The sequence below is a fragment of the Prionailurus viverrinus genome, chromosome D2, assembly GCF_022837055.1.
Source record: "Prionailurus viverrinus isolate Anna chromosome D2, UM_Priviv_1.0, whole genome shotgun sequence".
Taxonomy (NCBI): Eukaryota; Metazoa; Chordata; class Mammalia; order Carnivora; family Felidae; genus Prionailurus; species Prionailurus viverrinus.
This window is the reverse complement of record NC_062571.1, coordinates 40,749,770-40,766,515: the sequence shown is the minus strand read 5'-3', so window position 1 is coordinate 40,766,515 and position 16,746 is coordinate 40,749,770. Positions and strand designations below refer to the sequence as shown.

Genomic DNA, 16,746 nt, shown 5'->3' with positions numbered 1-16,746 from the left:
AAAAATATCAGATCAGCTCATCCCAGATAACTGAAAATCCATTTTTCCCCAGGTATCCTACATTATGAACTAACAAGTCCTATTGTGTTTCACACTGGGGGACTCTTTGTTACACACCATTAGCTAAGTTATTTGTTCTTCTTTGAAATTTGACATAAACATTAGTATAGCTATTATTGCAACCATAAGATACATCCAAGATTTATCTGCTTTTTATTTTTCAAAGAAAAAACTTCATTCTCTTGAATACCACGATATTTGTATGTGTTTTGAATTTCAATCATACATATCTGGAGAACGGCCATATTTAAAATCTGTGATGCAGAAATTAGATCACCAGATTTGGAGTCAGAAACAAAGGCCTAACTTCCGGCAAGCAGTCTGTTTGAACAGTCCTCTGGCTGTACGAATCTGCAAAGAAGTGAAAGCACAGGGTGCATCTCCCCACCCACAGAAGACAGCTCTTCAGAGATGCACCTCCCAGCCAGCTTCCCAAGCAAACAGCACCTGAGAAGGAGCAGGCAAACCTTTGTTTCTTTCTCAGCCGCCATAAAGGTTGATTGTTATTTGTGCATTCATCCCCACCTGCAGAATTGGGGCAAGACCTGCCTATAGAGAAAGATTTCCAAGAGCAGAATAACAGAACTGGAAAACAGACGCCAGAAGGATGGAGGGTTCTGTTGGAAAATTATGCTGAATCCACCCAATTATAACCCACCCATTGGCCATTATTGACAGGTATCCATATCTAGTGGACAATGTATTTTCAGCAACACGAGGAAAGTAGGAAGTGTGAAAGCTATCAGCTTCTGGCAGAACAACACAATATTATTCAGATTGGGTGTGCAAGGCTGAAGCATGCAAAACGTGCTTGGTTTTCTACACAGCTTTGTGTTATTCCTCCCACCCTGTGGGAGCCATTTAAATTCCCCAAGCAGGCTCACCCTGCCTCAGGCCCCATACTCCTCACTTATGAAGGGCTTAACGAATGCTAGTTCAGACTGGATTTTACCTTGACCCCAGGGGTAGAAGCTGAATAGTGCTTTGTTCTTCTACTGCAATGACATAAGGCCCCTATTAGGGGCCGACATACTCCTCACTAGGGCAGCTTCCTCTATACTCTTTCTCAGCAAGAGTGGACTTCACTGCTTTATTCTTATCATGATTTCCAGACATCACTCTGATGTTTCTGAACATTCTCCCTTGTCTGGGCCCTGTGTTCTCCTACCAGACTTCTCTGTGGTTGATGGACAACCACAAAATCACTTTCTTCCTGCCACCAGGCTCTCCAGACATTCTGGCTTTCATCTTCCTCATTACATTCAGGCCTATCCCACCCGCCCCCTCTGCAAAGTACCTTTCATACCACGGCAGCCATGCCTAATCTTTGGGCCAGAACATCAACTCAGTTCTTTACTACACTACCAGATAAATACTTGCTTGACCCAAGGGCTGTGCCAAAAAGATAATCACATGGCATCTCATATAGCCTTTCCCCTAGCTCAAGAAGATGTGTATCTTACCCCAGTTTCAAATACAAGAAACTGAGGCTCACTGATGCTAAGTAACTGGTTCTAGGTATTCCTGCTAATAAACAGGGGGGCCCCAGCAGTGTAAACCCGGTCCTGTGTGGATAAGTAAGCCTAACCACTATACCACGTGGCCCATAGAAAGGATGGGTTTGGATCCTTTCCAGGCAAAATGGTTCTTCAGGGACCAAGCTTCAGCTCTGATTTCCCTCTGTCTTCTCAATCAGTGTGGTGCCTTGTGACAGGGAGCAGGTGAACTCCTGCTTCCACATTATAAATCCTGGTCAAAACATTTATAATAAAATGCAAGAAGAAAGGTGAGCCTCAAAGCTGACAGCTGGAAAGTGGCAGGAGTATATGCGTTTTTATAATGCCGTCGGGCTTTGCTTGAGGGCTGCAATTTTGAATTGGCAGCTGTTTTCATCTTAATGTGGAAATATCAACTATAAACAGGAGACCAATATCTCTCCATGTATCAGTGGTATTCTGGTATTCAGATCAGATCTGTTCCTTGAGCAGATATAGACTTACTCTTTTCTGCAAGTAGTCATTGACCCAGGGAAACATAAGTTGCTAACCTAAAAAATTGAGCAGTCTCATAGTTTAGTCAAAGACAACAAATTAAGGGATTTTCCCCCTCTGTCTCTCTTCAACATAAAATATTTACAACCTCTTTCTACTTTAGTTTCATGACTCAGAGTAGGAGTGATTTCTTGTTTCCTGCCAAGTATTTAGGGGAAACAAAGGCAAACATGGTTATAGATTCTAGAACAAATGATTTAATAAAGGAAACTGGCTATATAGAAGAGTGTATGCATATTCTCTGCGTCGGGTAGATTTATTGGAACGATAAAATTCCAAAGGAAATGATATAAATAGAGTCACAACTGGTGAGAAACCATTGTTTCCTTGCTGTGGAGCCCAGTCACAGCAGAGACTAGAGGTAAAAGTTACCAAACTTTTTTGTTCAATTCATTATGTTGGGTTCTGTCTTGCATTTAAGGAACTTCTAATGTCTTCGTCATAGTGGGAATTTGCAATTCCCCCCATTGTGTGTTAGGAACTCATCCACTAGACATCCATCTGATGCCATCATTAATGTGAAGATAGCTCCAAAAAAAAAAAAATCAGGGAATAATGCCAAGGTAGAATTATTTATCAAGCATATGATTTAATAAAATCGTCTTAAATTCTTAGATCCCAAGCCAACATTCAGGGAGAGCCCTTGTTCTTTTTTCTTTACTCTTGTTTCTCGTTGAGTTTCAGTTTGGATGATTTCTATCAGCCTATCTGCAAAGTTCCTTGGTTCTTTCCAGTCTGCGGGGGTAGGGATTGAGTCAGTCTGGTGAGAAGTTGAGCAGAGCTTAGGTTTTTTGACGCTAGGTTATCTTCTGCGATCCATACATTCGAATTCCTCTGGCTGCTACCTGGCACTTGGTGCAGCTCTCAGGGTGCTCCAGGCTCCTGCTGCCTCTTCAGGGATCCCTGCCTACCTGCCTACCAGGGTGGCTCTCTCTTGTCTCTGCTGCTGCCTGGCAGGAGCTTATTAGTGCTGGTGACACGAGATGCTGGGTTCCTGGTGGGGGCTGGGGATCCCTGTAGTCCAAGGGCACCAGGGCCTTGTGGGTAGAGCTTTCTCAGTGTTCCTGCCCCTCCCTCACTTCCCCATGGCAGGAGAGCTTCTTGTCCATCCCCCAAGTAGCCAACTTTGGCTTCCCTTGCTCCCACAGAAGCAATGCCTGTGTCCTGGGAGCAGGAAGGTTTTGAAGACTTCCACCCCTCTGCAAACTTCTTCAGGTTTCTGCTTCTCAGGAGAGCAGTGTCTGAGAGTTCTCAGGGTTCCATGCCCCTGCACCTCCATCTTTTGGGGAGCCAGTGGAAAAGAGCCGGTGAGTGACAAACTTTGCAGAACCTTACATGTTCTGTGTCCAATTCTTTAGGAGCACAAAAAAAAAAATGCTGCAGCGGGCCTACCCATAAATCTTTCTGCCTGTGCACAAGCATATCAGTAGAGGAGTAGCATCTAAAGAGAGAAATTCCTGGTTCGAATGGCACACTCACTTTTTAAGCTTTAATTCAAATTCAAATTTTGCACTCCAACAAAAATTATCTTGCATCCCCAAAAAGTGCATTAATATTCCCATTTTCTTAATATTCCCACCCTGTGTATTAAGAGCCTCATAATATTTGCAAATTTTATGGGAAAGGGACAGTCTCACGGTTCTCATTTGCAAATGAGCAGTGGGTGTGTGTTTATTGCAGAAGTACTTAGTCTTTGTCATTTTCCTATTGGGTCAATGTCCTATATATTTGGAAAAGTTCTTTATATTTTAAAGAAGTTAGGTTTTTTCCTATGAATTCTAGTTTTCTTCCTATTTTGCCATTTGTCTTCTAACATTGACCACGAGGTTTGTTCCTGTTCATAAATGTTCATTTGTATGCAGTTAAATCATTTCTTTTCTGCTGAGTTTCATGCCATGCTTTGGAAAAAAACGATTCTACTCTAAATTATATTTTAAAAATTCACTAGTTAAACTTTATATGTCATAAAATTAAATTCTACACAACTGTCAAAAACAATAAGACACATCTACACATAGTGCCGTAGAAATAGATCCATTAAGTGTTAAGGTTTCGGAGAAAATTTTACCTGTATTATTTCATTTAAGCCTTTAATACTCCATAAAGTCGGTATTGTTATTTTCCCAATTTCACTATTCAGGAACTGAGTTACAGAGATGTTAAGTACCTTCCAACTTACCGAAAGTCTCATCGTTCATTAGTGGAGGGGCCAGAATTTGCTACAGGTTGACTGACTCCTGAGCCAAACTATCTGGGTCTATATGTGGAATATGAAGAAACGATGTGGCTCTTTCCAGCTATATTCTATTCTTGAGTAGAATTTGGCAACTGGGAAGAAATCCTTTCTGAGTGTGTTTGTCCTAGAATGAGCCTGTTTTGCTTTTATAATGATTATGTTTTTAAAAATCCATCTGACAGTAAAGAAAGATCCATTGGGTCTCTCTAAAAGGATAGTTTTAGTGCTAAATATTCTCCAAACTTCTTTGAGCCTGGAAAATAGTTTGGGAGAGCATTTCGAAGAACTAGAGTTTATTTTAAAATAAAACCTTTGGGAGAAGGAACTCAAAGAGTAGATTTCCCCCCCCCCAGGTCCCTTCACTTTGCTGACAGCTGGGTTCCCAGGATCACTTCCTCAGTAAATAATGCTGAAAGCAATGCCACTTTACTATTTATTGAAGATACAATGTATGTTTTCATTAATATTTTAACCTTGGCCCTTTTCAGTTACTTCTGCAAGGGAAAAAGTTTTGTCATTGACGCACTTTACTTTTTTTAATGAATGAAATGATTCTCTGGCATCTTGCAACATCCTATTGAAGCAGTTAAGATAGTCCACATTTCATTACCAAGTTATGTGGGTTGCAGATGCACCTGTTTCCCCATCTGACTCTCCATGTCTGTCATTGATCACATCACTGCAAGCCGGTGCCTTCTCTTCTGATCTCGTATCACCCCCCTCCCCCAGCCTAAAAAATTTCATATACATTAACCGCTGCAAAGTGTTTATGCCAACAAAATCCGGAGCATAGGTTAATTATTGGGGGAAGTCCCTTTCCTTGGGCAATCTGCACACTTATTTAAAAAATCCTTATGACAGTTCATGCAAGCACAAGGCTTTGAGGGTTTTATCTAAGGGCTTATTCATCTGCATTGATTAAATCCCACATAATTAGACTCAGTTCAGGGTCACTAAGAACAGTGATATGTTTCTACAGAAACCGTCACATTCTTTTCACCTACCACCTGTCTCCTTTCCTTCTTTCTTTTTTAAATTAACAACTGGTGCATGCCCTCTGGACTGGAGAAACTTCATAGTAGTGTCCATGGTTCCAAGAATAAGAGTTTGGTTTAAAAATCTATGACATTAACTTCCTCATCAAATAATTATGAAGACCCTATTATGTCCCAAGTCTTGAGAAATTTTTAAAAATAATAATAAATAAATAAGATGTAGTCTCTTTCCCCAAAAGAACTTCATAACCTAGCAGATGCCAGAGGCCGGTAAAGATATTATTGCAAAATGCAGGACAACTGGTACTTCTAAGTGGAGATAAAACCAAACTCAATACAGACACAAGGAAACCTGGCAAAGTTTCTTCATGTTCCCTGGTAAGAAACTCACAAAAAATCTTTCACTCAAAAGACAAGTGTGTGCACAAGCTCATTCCCTTGGCAAGTTCACTTCTCTCTTTATTTGCCTTCAGATTCAGTTTTTACCATGTTTCCATGCCAGGTCATGCACTGAATATACACAATCACATATACCCCATTATTTAAACCTAAGGATTTGTGACGTAATCAGTACTCCATTTTCATACAAGAAAGCTCATACAGAGGTTAGTTTCCTCAAAACCACATAGTTGGGGAAAAGCTGAATTAGAGTATGAACCTAGTTTTCCTGCCTCAATGACTATCCCACCATGATTGTGTATTCTACCACGACTGCAGCTTTTGTATGAATCTTTTGTATGAATGTCCCCACTGGTTAGGCTGGAGGAACATAAAGTTATAGCTAGAAGACACTCCAAGGGCTAGTTTCCTCTATAGTCCAGTCTCCCAAGGTAGGCAATATTTCCTTTCATTTATTTGTGGGTGATGTTTTTTTTGCCTTTTCACTCAATATTGCAAACCTAGGGGTGCCTGGGTGGCTCGGTTGGTTAAGCATCTCACTCTTGATTTGGACTCAGGTCATGATCTCACGGTTCATGAGATAGAGCCCTGCATTGGGCTGCATTCTGGGCATGGAGGCTGCTTAAGATTCTGTCTCTCCCTCTCCCTCTAACCCTTCCCTCTTCCTGCACAAGCACTCTCTCTCTCAAAAAAAAAGTTACACTTCAGAGATAAAACAATTTCCCAAATGACCATAAAAGTTTAACTATCAATTGAAATATAAATCAATAAGGTTCTCCTTTATCTTCATTTATTTCAGTTTCTTATATCCTAGTCTCAGAATCATGACCCATTTTGAGAACCTAACCTTAGAATGTTCGATGAGAAACAGAGGGCTTTGCACTGAATGTTCTATTTCTGGTGTCTTTTGTATTCATCCTAAAACATTTCTTATCCTGAAGCTGTTGGCCAATCTGATTTGTCTAGTATAATTAAAAGGTGTATCCAGTATTCAAATAACTATTTTAAGGTACCACAAGATAAGTGAAGCTAATGAAAATCACTATTGCATCCTGAAAGACAAACTAGCCCCGTAGAGAAATGGCCCACACTAAAATGGCTTAACAGGTGTCTCTGATCATTTTGGCATTTCTCCCACATTAAAACAAGACCAGAAACTATAATCTAATTGACTAGACTGTAATAATAATTTCTATGATTTATTGAGTACCTTTATACTGTATTGGTTATCCTTTGTTACATAACAAATTACCCCAAATCTCTGCCACTTAAAGCAACAAACTGTTATTATTGCATAGTTTCTGTGGATCACAAATTCAGGAAGGACTTATTTAGGTGATTCTGCTCAGGGTTTCTCATGACGTTGCAGGCATCCATTTCCAAAATGGCTCCCTGGCATAGCTATCAGCAGGCACTACTGGTTCCCATACTTGGACCTCTCCACAAGGGTTACTCGAGTGTCCTCTGACTTCCTCCTGAGCAAGTGACCCAAGAAGGCAAGATGGAAAACGCAATGTTTTTTATGATCTAGCCTCAGGAATCATATTCCACCGTGTCCACAATATCCTAGAGTTTGCATCTATCGGCCCTACTGACTATCAAAGGGGCTACATAAAAAGATAAATAATTGGGGCCACCATGAAGTCTGCATACCACACATCATTAGCACTTCACAAGAACTACTTTTGACTCCAGTACAGCCCCATGAGATAAGATAGTTACTCATGTGATATCCATTTATAGATATGGAAACTACAATTCAGAAAGGTATGAACCCAAAGCCTCTAGGTAGCATGTGTTAGAATTAGGCCAACTAGATTTCCTTATGTGAGCACTTAACTATGGACTTTCTACCTCTAAGGATAAAAACCTAGAAGGACATGAGTGTGGTGTTGCTGACGAAAAGCTGAAAAACATTCTCTGGAGTTGCAAAATACCTGTGGCATCTATGTGGAAGTCAAGGTTAGATGAAGGAAAGCCAGAATGTAAGCACAGGTGAGTGCTGCTTCCACGGTGCCATAAAGAGGGACAAAGACTCCCTCACTGTGAAAGAGAACTCTTCTGTTCCTTGCCCATATCCTGCACGAGTGGCCCAATCCTTACACTTGGAATCCAGTTCATCTAGATAGCATTGTAGAAAACAGTGCTCAGGATAATGGACTTAAGTCTTCAAGAATCCGTAAAAGAGAATCTCCCGCTGTAAATTAACACATCAAGATCTGATATTTGCAAATCTATCTCTCAGTTTGGGCAATGCTGGGTGGCACGAATCTAAAGACGAGATCTCACTGGTTGACTTGGCCAAAATCCTTCTCCTCTGAAGCTGCCAACTAGCCAGATTTCAAAACTTCCTCTTCTACTTTAATAAAAACAGAGAGCTCTTGAAATACTTGCTCACTTACAATCATTTTGTAATCATACCTCCAAAATGATGTTTCGAGCTTCATGGAGTACCAGTACCCAAGGACTGGAGAGTACTGACCACAGTCAGAATTGTGCAGGAAGAACATTCCATCCTAAAACCAAGTCAGCATCTTTCTAGGAATAATCCCTCTTTTGGGGGTGGGGAGGGGGGCTTAAGAAATTTCATTTTTGAAAAGCAGTTATGTACTTCATCACCAAATCCAACTTTACCCAGAAACCTAATCTCTGCCACTTTATAAATAACAACCAAATGAGTAATACAAATGCAAATTAAACTGCAGGGGAGGACCGGTGGCTGGAGGGGAAGAAACCCTTAGAGGATCAGTTTATCTCCTAGGTAATGAAGATGACAGCCTGGTGCCCAGATTAGTTTGTTCCCTCCTAAGCCACGGGGAAAGAGATGATGAGAATTGAGGGCACAGCTGTGGAATGCATCCTGAAGCCCATACGCTTGGGTTCCCAAGGCTGTTCCCAAGCTTTCGCACAATAATGTTTGATTACTACAGTAACTGATGACTGTTTTTATTTGCGTTCCCCACAGTGCTGCTACCGGATGCATCCTCAGCTTGGGACTGCTGAAAATCTTTAATGTGTAACTGCTAGTTTCCATAAGAATGAAGCTAACCTCGCAGGGATCAGGTCCAGGAGAAGTAGGTTTTCAGAAGCAATCTAATATTTTCACAGCAGTGGTCTCTCTGTATGGTTCTTTTTAAAGTTTAGGGAGGTGGCTCCGGAGTTAAGAGTGTGGAATTACAGTATGAGCTGCACTGTGTTCACTAGGACAGACACAAAAGCAGTCAAGGTCTCTACTTGTTCCCGTATGATTACCCTCATGGTGTTAAGAGTAGAGAAGACTGGTCTTCAGGACAAGTGTGAGGCCAGTACTGGCCAAACTGAGTTTCCTCAGATATCCAAAAGGTTAAATATGTCATTTTTAAAAATAAAATCCTGTACTTAATACTCCTCCCTTGCCAAAAAAAAAAAAAAAAAAAAAAAGAAAGAAAAAGAAAATCTGCTTAAGTAGAGAGAAGGTAATAGATCGTTGATAGGACATCACAGAAAGAAAAAATAAATGCGAGTGTGGATCAACAGCATGATGTAACTACCAAAATCCGTGCCAAAAACACTTAGCATAGCCTACTGCCCATGAAGAGGGAGGTGTTCATGCCCCAGACCACCTCCCCTCACCTGTGCCCTATGCACTGTTCTGCCCACTTTAATTTAGCAAGGGCATTGATATCATAGCTCTCTCCACCACGCCCATCCAAATGGCTTTTAGAAAGACCTTTTCATGCCAGACTTCCTGAGGTCTTCAGGATCTGAAGATTTTTTTCACACACTGTGATCCTTTAATATGATGTACAGCACTAATTCAAAATTCTTTTCCTCAGGAGTTAAAAATATTTCTTAGTTATCTTTTTGTATCCAGTGTTACTGGCAAAAAGTCTGATGTCCTATAAAATTCAAAAAAAGATTGATAATCTTGATTACACAAAAATTGAAACAGAAAAAACGTGCAGGAAGATTGCCATTGCCTCACATTTCTGCAATTTTTAAAAATGCCTAGCTTGGGGTGCCTGGGTGGCTCAGTCGGTTAAGCAGCCGACTTCGGCTCAGGTCACGATCTCGCAGTCAGTGAGTTCAAGCCCCGCGTCGGGCTCTGTGCTGACAGCTCAGAGCCTGGAGCCTGTTTCAGATTCTGTGTCTCCCTCTCTCTGCCCCTCCCCCGTTCATGCTCTGTCTCTCTCTGTCCCAAAAATAAATAAACATTGAAAAAAAAATTAAAAAAAATAAATAAATAAACGTTAAAAAAAAATTATAAAATTAAAAAAAAAATGCCTAGCTTAATAGATGGTTGTTTCTGCATTCTTCCTATTGCAATTTCACATGTCATGTGGCCTGTAGAAAATTCCACTGTATACTTGTAAGATAATGACAGTGAAAAAGCAAATAATATCTTGGTATTCTGAAAATTCTTTTTACTTCATACACTGCCTGACGTAGTCTTGGGGAACCCCCAGGCTCCCTAGGTTATACTTTGAGAACTGCTAGTATGAAACACTTTTACACCAGAGAAGAAAAAGTCCAAAAATATTATTTTTAAATGGGCTACTGAAATGAACAGACTATTCAAGGAAAAAGGAAATGTCTTTGGACATAAGAAATGTTCAAGCTTATTCATATTAAAAGAAACATAAACTAAAATTAGCCCAAGACACCATTTATCAAAAGAAAGAAATGTTTTCTCAGAAGTCTGGCGACATATTTTGTTGGCAAGTCCGTGGAGAAACCCAGTAGCAATAAAAAACCTTAGCACTCAGATTATGAGTTCTAAACACCATTTCTCTGTAATAGAAATTAGATATCCTCAAGAAATAGCTAATTTCCAGTCTGGAGCAGAAATATACAAGATAAGCATAGAACATTTTGTTGTACCTAATCAAAAGGGAACCGTCAAAGAATTTTAGAATCACATCTAAAGGATTCAAAAGCCAAATTGATGAGTTATACCAAATATGGTATAACTTCATTATCAATAAGGATAATACCCACAATTGATCAAAATATATTTAAATCCATGACTTCATAATAATACTGCAAAATAATAATAATAAGTGAAATTTAAAGGATGATAGCAAACCAAGTCATTTTATTTTTTTAAGTTTATTTATTTTGAGAGAGACAGAGAGAGAGAGAAAGAGGGAGGGAGAGAATCCCAAGTAGGCTTTGCACTATCAGTGCAGAGACCAACACCGAGTTCAGTCTCATGAACCGTGAGATCATGATCTGAGCAGAAGTCAAGAATCAGATGCTTAACCGACTGAGCCATCCTGGTTCCCCAAACCAAGTCATTCTGAAAACTAATTAATAAAGGGAAAGGCTAATGTATTTATCGTGCCTTTCATATAAGAACTATACCAATGGATTACTGAATAGTAAAGGAAGGGAATTTTTTTTAAAGTTTTTTTAATGTTTATTCATTTTTGAGAGACAGAGAGAGAGCGTGAATGGGGGAGGGGCAGAGAGAGAGGGAGACACTGAATCCAAAGCAGGCTCCAGGCTCCGAGTTGTCATCACAGAGCCCAACACAGGGCCTGAACCCACAAACCGGGAGATCATGACCTGAACCAAAGTAGGATGCTTAACCAACTGAGCCACCCGGGCGCCCCGGGAATTTTATTTTTATAGAAGCATTTTCAGCTAAAAAATGAAGAAGGAGTGATAGAATTAGAATTCTACCATTTTGCAACCCCTAAGAAATTGATTGACCTAAGCATTGATTCACTGATTACCAAAGACTTCAACATGACCAAAAACAAACAGATACTATGTGTCTCCAGTGGACAACACCACCAATAAAGTATTCTTGGTATAAAAAACAACTAAACGGAATAAAAAGAAGCCTCAAAATTTGATTACCTACTTGCCAAGTTGGTAGGAAATATCTGCTCATCTGGTAGTCGGAGACTTACACAATTTATGTGACATTTTCCAGGAAGGTGTGTCCCATGGATCCATAGATCTCAGGTCTACTTACGTTGCTTGAATAATCCTAGAAAACAGGATGTACTGCTAAACTCTCCCATTAGCAAAAAACATTAGTTGTTTATCACATATGTCATTAGCATATTTACAAGAAGATTCTACTCAGTCTAGGCCTTCTTTCTTTCCCAGGGGAATCCCCATGGGCGAGAATAGACTTTAGACCTACTTCTTAACCATTTCCTTCCTTCATGCCCTTCCATGTGATAAGACAAATTATTGAAAGGTCACAAATTATAGCACACTGAGAGATCACAAGTAATAAAAAGAGACAAATGGAATAAAATTAAAATGCCAGAAATTAACCCATTTCTAATTATGAATGTAACATATGCTGGGGATAATAACTAAAAATCAATGGGGGAAACATGAATTGTTTAACAATAGTGTTGAGAAAATGAAGTCATTTCGGCAGTCATACTCCAGGATGGCTCCCAATGATACATGCCTCCTGGTGTTCACATTCTTGCGTCGTCCTCTCCCACACTGGCTCAGACCCGGTCTGTGTAACCAATTGCATATGGCATCGAAAACAAAATATTTCCAAGGTTAGGTCGTTAATGACGATGACTTTCATCTTGAGTTGCCTCCCTCTTTTTTTCCCTTTCTCCTTCATGTCTTGCTCTGGGGAAAGCAGGCGGCCACGTTGTAAACAGTCCTCCAGAGAGATTTGCAAGACAAGGTCTCCATAAACCTGCAGCCACTAGCCAGTGAGGAACTGAGGCTTACCAACAATGATGTGAATGCGCCTATCATCAAGTTTTCCAAGCTGTGAAATTACTGCAACCCTGGCCAGCAGGTTACCTGCAACCTTGTGAGACACCCCAGTAAACATCTTGCTAAAGCTGCTGCAAGATTCCCAGGTGTGAGAATGTGCAATAATGTTTGTTGTTTCCGCTACTAAGTTTTAGGGTGATTTGTAACGTAGTGAGAGATAACTAACACAGATCTTGGCACCAAAAGGAAGATGCGCCATAACAAAAGCCTATATACGGCCCAGGCAGTGGGCAGCAACCAGACAAGTTTAACTTGTCTAACTGGACCATTAGTAAAATTTTGGACTTTAGGGAGGTTGCCGGTGAGGGCTTAAAAGAAAATGAGGAAATTCTTACTGGAAACTGGAGGAAAGGAGACCCTCATTATGTCCTGACAGAAAGTTTAGCAACAGTAACCAGAAGTAATGTGGAAGTTAAAAATATACTTCGTGGATTGGATGATGATCTAGGTAAGGAGATTTCCAGCCAGAGTCATGAAAATGCCACAGAAATGCTACTTTGAGTAAAATCTGAGAGGACAGTGATAAGTTGAAGAAAGGACCATTACACACAGAAAGAACCAGAACTTGCTAGTTTCAAAGGTTCCCAGCCCCACCGGATGGCCAGCAATCCTAAATTTAGGAAATAGCTCTGAGCAAAGATCAAACCAAGGACACTCTCAAGAAAATAGGGTTTAAATATGAAGCTGAGGGAGTGAGAAGTATCAAAGAAATATCAATAAAAATATCAAAGGTGGTGCCTCAGAGTGTCATTCAGTAGGACAAAAAAGCTCTTTAAGGTTTTAAGAGTGTGACTCACAGGTCCTTTAAATCAAACAACAGAGCTTCTAAGAAGCTTAAGAGCGTTGCTCCTCAATAGAAGCCCGAAGTAATAAAGGGCTTATCTTGAAAAGATTTGTTAGTATGCTTTTGTCTAATGGCCTGAACTCCAAAAATATGCACAGGAGACCCACGAGGTTTTTAAGAGAATGCCATATTCAGAAACATCTACAACTTGGACTGAAAGGGACAGAAACAGCACAAAATGAAAAGACGTCTCTGGGTCCCCAAAATCTACAACCAGGAAGCATTCGGAGAAGACTACTCAGCTACAAACACAAGGTACCTTTATAAAAATGAACGCATGACTCAGAGAGTGAAACCCAGAACCCAGAGAGTGTAGCCAAAACCATGAAGAATAATAATGAATAACTCCTTTGCAGAAGTATAACTAAGTTCTAAAAAAGGGAACCTCCTGCATATATTCCACAATTACTATGATCTGGTAACAATTAGTGTCTCCTATTTTCCTGCTTTCTAAATAGTCATGTCTACAGACGTCATCCTATGCCTGTTCCATCCTGAATGTTGGGTATGTGGGGGACAAATAACTTGTTTCTTTAATTTTGCAGATCAAGAGAAATTTTATTCAAAGAATCATACTTAAAGGACTCATCCAAGGAATCTCATACTCACTTGGTCCTGACTTAGACAGTAAGATTCTGAACTTTGACTCAATGCTCCAATAATACCAAGCAATAGCAAAAATGTAGATAAGTAAGAACCACTATGCATTGCTAGTGGAAAAGACATTTTTTGAGGGGAAGATTAAAGATATTTTGGCAAAATTAAAGATATTCATATCTACAACCTTAGTCATCTTACTCCATAATAGGAAAACTCTCACCTGGGAATGTAAGGAGGCATGTATAAGGATGTTCACTAAATATTGCTGGGGGCTCCTGGGTGGCTCTGTCAGTTAAGCATCCAACTCTTAATTTCATTTCAGGTCACAATCTCAAGGTTTGTGAGTTCTGTCTTCACATTGGGCTATGGGCTGGCAGCGCAGAGCCTGCTTGGGATTCTCTCTCTTACTCTCTCTGCCACTCCCTTGCTCACACACTCTCTCTCTCTCTCTCTCCCAAAATAAATAAATAAAACATTAAAAAAATATTGCTTATGGGGGCGCCTGGGTGGCACAGTCGGTTGAGCGTCCGACTTCAGCCAGGTCACGATCTCGCGGTCCGTGAGTTCGATCCCCGCGTCGGGCTCTGGGCTGATGGCTCGGAGCCTGGAGCCTGTTTCCGATTCCGTGTCTCCCTCTCTCTCTGCCCCTCCCCCGTTCATGCTCTGTCTCTCTCTGTCCCAAAAATAAATAAATGTTGAAAAAAAATTAAAAAAAAAATATTGCTTATGGTAACCAAGTCTGAAGCCATCAATAGAAGAATGAATAAGTAAAATGTAAGACAGGTATTTGATAGATGATGTATAGAATAAGCTAGAGATTTACAAACACCAACAATATTGAAACTTTTTAACAATAGAATTGATTAAATAAATGAAGCAAAATGAGTTCTGTCACACAACGCCACTTATATAAGTTAAAAAGACACACTTGCCAAACTAAATTTTATGATTTTCACTGATGACCTATCTAAGTAGAGACATTAAATGCCCTTGAGTGTCCATCTATGGGAGATATAGACATGAACTTGAAGAGGGGCACTGAAGGAGAAAACAACCAAACAAAGAAAAGAAGTTGTGTGCTAATGAGTCGTGAACTGAAAAATATGCCTCACTCAATTATCAATGTCTGAGATTCATACACACACAGAAAGAGGTATGGAGGAAAGAAGAAGCAAACTAACCAAGAGACAAAAGGAGGGCAGAGAGCAGAAAGAGGAAGAAGGAAAAGGGAAGAAAAGCAAATTGGCTAAAAGGTGTGTTGGACTTTTAATAAAGAGCCTGTAGGTCACTGAGAGGCATTAGCAACTCTAGGCTCTGGTTAGAGTTGCAAGCCTCTTCCATGTTTGGCATTATATGCTCATTCTTTTCAGATTTTGTGATCTGCCATACCATGAGAAAGTGTCAGGAATGATGAGTACCTCAAGCTGAAGAAAAGGTCTAACTTGGTTTTGTTTGTTGTTTTTCTGGCTCATCAGTTGAAAGAAGTAGTAAGGAGTCCAAGGTATTGTGCTACTGAAGGAAAAATATCGGAGAACTTTTATGCTCAATCAAGTTTCCTGGAACAGGGCTGTCTTGAGCCGCCTAGGAAATTGACCTCACACTGTCTGCAGAGTATTGAGCCATTTAGGGTCTCTGGCTCCTGAATCCCTTTTCAGTGCATCCAATTCCCTTTGGAAACATGTCTGAAGGCTTTTTAAAAGCTACTAATTAGATAAAATTCGTATCACACTCAGAAATTGTGTTTCATTAACACACTCTGCAAACGCTACTATTAGCCATAGTTATGTCATATTAGCAGTAAAAAAGCATTGAGTGGCTTGCCCGGGCAGCCAGTGGTACTGCTGGCCTGTCCATTGCCCATATTAATTATGAAGCCATCTTTCAAAGGGCAGCATGACAAGCTGGCTGGAGATGAATAGAAATCTGTGACTATTTTTCTATTCCTCTCAGTCCCTTTCCCACTGAAACCTTGATGGTACTTGGATAAATGATATTTGAGAGCCCCCATTTCTAAGACCCTTAATGAGACCATTAAAGCCAAGGAGGGGGAAAAAGTGTCGTGTGTTACGAAAAGCAGGCCAAGAGACATGGTTCGTGCTTGCTGAAAAAGCAAAACCTCATTGCTTGCTCAGGAAGCCAGGTGTGAGAAAAGAATTTAGTATCCATCTGGACACTTAAATCTTAAAATACTATGGAGGAGGAAATTCAAAGAATCGAAAATGAAGAGAGCAACAGACGCCAGACTGGCTAAAAGTCAACCATCGTAAAAAGCCAACCCCTTGGCTCAAGATGCAATTACATCTTTCTAATTGGTCCAGCTCAAAATGCTGAGCTTCCAGGAAGGTGGAGGAGGTGACCACAGGGAGATTTCTTACCTACACTTTTGTAGACTACAATTCAGATGGTCGTGTCCTATTATGATAAGTAAACCCAAAGAAACTTGATACTACAGTAAGTGCTAGTAATAAAACTGTCCTTTAGAAAACCATAGTCCTATTACAGTGGGATATATTCTTTGTCTTGCTAGAAAGCACAGCCTTAGTCCCTCCTGGAGGAATTATAATTTCTTAACCGCCTATGTAAGGAGAGGCCAAAAATCACCATAGTAAATACAGTGGGTAAGGGTGAGCCCTCAGTCCAGGAAATTAAATGCAAGAGGTCAGTGAAGGAGATTCCATGACCAATGCCAGATGGCCAACTTTCCACATGCCCAGAAAAGGTAGACGTTGCTAAAAGCCCTCCAGTGAATCCTCTGCCTCAGAGTTTGCCAGGAGGAAGGGGGTGAACAGATGTTGTAACAATGAAGATTCCCCATCG

General features: G+C 40.3%; 1 long non-coding RNA gene across 1 annotated transcript in view; it reads right to left on the bottom strand.

The window, feature by feature from the left end:
- Nucleotides 1-16,746, bottom strand: part of LOC125148313 (uncharacterized) — a 29,471-nt gene that overhangs the window by 3,499 nt on the left and 9,226 nt on the right. Inside the window, exon 2 of the long non-coding RNA XR_007145490.1 lies at nt 11,586-11,718. This is a non-coding gene — a long non-coding RNA (uncharacterized LOC125148313). The remainder of the gene's footprint in view (nt 1-11,585; nt 11,719-16,746) is intronic.